The sequence below is a fragment of the Aethalodelphis obliquidens genome, unplaced genomic scaffold (assembly GCF_003676395.1).
Source record: "Aethalodelphis obliquidens isolate GAN/ISIS:26980383/991018 unplaced genomic scaffold, ASM367639v1 scaffold31, whole genome shotgun sequence".
NCBI classification, from domain to species: Eukaryota; Metazoa; Chordata; class Mammalia; order Artiodactyla; family Delphinidae; genus Aethalodelphis; species Aethalodelphis obliquidens.
The window spans coordinates 19,633,724-19,636,734 of record NW_020837975.1 but is presented as its reverse complement, the minus strand read 5'-3'; the positions used below and the strand labels follow the sequence as shown (position 1 = coordinate 19,636,734).

Genomic DNA, 3,011 nt, shown 5'->3' with positions numbered 1-3,011 from the left:
CACAGAAAAGATTCTGTTTCCTTAGTCTTTTAAATTGCTGCTAAGTTTATTAAAACATTAAACTCAAAATCTTGTTTTTCTTAAGCTTTTTGATATTCATTTATATTTTATATGTATTTTCATATGAATTTTAGTAATCATTTTTAAGGGGGCTTTTGATCAATGTTCAATCAACTTAGAAAAGAATTAACAACTTTAGTAATCAGTCCATTTCCACAGTTCATTGGTTTAATTTCCTTAAACCTTTAAAACTGCATTCATGCAACTAAAGATTAACATACTAAGTGAAGTAAGTCAGAAAGAGAAAGACAAATACCATATGATATCACTTACATGTGGAATCTAAAATATGGTACAAATGAACCTATCTACAAAACAGAAACAGACTCACAGACATAGAGATCAGACTTGTGGTTGCCAAGGGGGAGAAGGGGAAGGAGAGGGATGGACTGGGAGTTTGGGGCTGGTAGGTATAAATTATTACATTTAGAATGGAAAAACAACAAGGTCCTAATGTATAGCACAGGGAACTATATCCAATCTCCTGAGATAAACCATAATGGAAAAGAATACAAAAAAAGAATGTTTATATGTGTATAACTGAGTCACTTTGCTGTACAGCAGAAATTAACACATTATAAATCAACTATACTTCAATAAAAAAATAGAGAATAAAACTGTATAAATTCAATATATTCAACTTTCATTTATAAATACTTCAAATATTTAACCTAACAAGTAAAACTTTCCAGGTACTGAACTCTGATCTATCTAACAACTAAAATTTATAGATATATTGAACCACATACTCTTAATCATTTCAAGAATGTTTACAAATGTAATTAGATGATCCTATAGCTTTCAATTTGAAATCAGAAAGCTGAAATCAATTAACTTAATTACATATTTTGCATATTTAATTATATATCCACAATTACATATTCAATCACAAGGCTGAATCTTAAAAGATTTTTATCTAATTTTACAAATAGTTTAAATACCAAATCTGCAGATTAAATTTTGCCCAAAATTATTAACAAGGTTGGGATTTACTTAATAAATGTACTTAATTAAAACAAGAGCTCTCAGAGTTAAAAGACACTTATCCACTAGTGAACAATTTTATTTTTCATGAAAGTTGTGGCTATCAACATAGAACCAGAGAATTCTGGCCAGGACACAAAACCTAGGATTATAGAGCTACAGGGTAATTCTTATTACAATACTGACAGATGTGTTGAGTCCTTGTTTGTGGTCTCCATGACAATAGAAGCTTCATGTGCTACAAAGGGGTTAGTCCTATAGTCTGTAATCCTGGGTACAAATCATCCTATTAATTGATTTTTCTGCCTGAATTGAATAAAGAGAAGTCTATAATTTCTTCCACTGCTGGTTTGAGCTTGAACTCTTATAAGACAAATCTGGCTCCAAAGACACCCTACTGTTATTCCACTGGATAGTTCACACCCTTGTATAAATGTTTTAAAACATGCTTTAATTAAAAAAAATTTTGTAAAATACACATAACATAAAATTTAACATTTTATCATTTTTAAGTGCACAGATCAGTGGCATTCACATTGTTGTGCTACCATAGCCACCATCCACCTCCAGAACTCTTCATCTTGCAAAACTGAAACTCCGTACCTGTTAAACAATAAATCCCCATTCTCTCCTTCCCCCAGCCGCTGGCAACTACCATTCTATCTTCTGTCTCCACAAGTTTGACCACCTAGATACCTCACCCAAGTGGAATCATACAGTAACTGTTCTTTTGTGACTGTCTTATTTCACTTAGCATAATATCCTCGAAGTTCATCCATGTTGGAGCAGATGTCATTTTGTTTACCCATTTATCTGTCAGTAGATACCTAGGTTGCTTTCATCCTTTGGCTATTGTGAATAGTGCTGCTATGAACATAGATGTATAAATATCTCCTTGAGTCTCTGCTTTCAGTTTTTGGGGGGTATATATCCCGAATTGGAATTGCTGAATCATATAGTAATTCAATTTTTAAGTGTTTAACAAATGGCCTTACTGTTTTAACCTCTTTTAATTTTATGTCCTGATTAGGTAAAAAGAACGCTGCTCACCTCTTGCACCCCAACAAAGTTTCTGCTAACTTTTTAAGCCTTTTTTTTGTGGCCGCGCCCCGCAGCTTGCAGGATCTTAGTTCCACGACCAGGGATTGAACCCGGGCCACAGCAGTGAAAGTGCTGAGTCCTAACCACTGGACCACCAGGGAACTCCATCTGTTAACTTTTTAAAACACTAATTCTTGTACTGACTGACCGAACTCTTTCAGTAGTGTTCACTGAGTTAGAACCATATTAACTGGGTCCTCATGCTTTGCTTTCATTTAGAACTGGGAAAAAAGCTTGAGCCTGCTGCTTACAGTGTGACTTATGGACCAAATGCATGGATATTAGCTGAGAGAGTTCTAGAAATGGAGAGTCTCAGGTCCCACCCCAGAGCTAATGAATCAGAATCTGCATTTTAACCAGATCCCCAGGTGATCGTTATACACATTAAAGTACTGGAGGAGCACTGACTTAGATGATTTCTCTTGCCCACCCCTCCTTTTTTAAAAAAAATTTGTAGACTTAGGGTGATCTCAGATATTATTATCTACTGTTTGTTGAGCAATTTTTCCTCTTTTATTGGGTGGTTGCCAGAGCTCAATGGATTAAGACTAAAAGAAAAAATCTTTTGATCACAGGTCATAGCAATGGTGAGGTCTGAAACATTCTAAGATTCAGGATGTCTGGGAAATCAATTATTTAGATGATATTAGGCTCAGGGTCAGAGTAAAAAAATGACCAAAATACAATAAACTTTTCAAGGGTAGAAATCACGTCTTACATCCTCAGTCTAGTACAATATGTGGCACATAATAGATGTTGAATAAATGTTTGTTGAATCCAGTTTTTGCAGAACTAATAAAAACCAAGTCTGAGCTCTAGGCATGGGGGTCTGTAGTCATAATAGTCGACTGGTACAGTTATCGAGT

The 3,011-nt window shown here is 34.6% G+C and overlaps 1 non-coding gene across 1 annotated transcript; it reads right to left on the bottom strand.

The window, feature by feature from the left end:
* Positions 1-2,174: 2,174 nt before the first annotated feature.
* TRNAE-UUC (transfer RNA glutamic acid (anticodon UUC)) lies at positions 2,175-2,246 on the bottom strand. Its single transcript has one exon. It is a non-coding gene; the product is annotated as a tRNA-Glu (tRNA).
* Between the last annotated feature and the right edge of the window lie 765 nt (positions 2,247-3,011).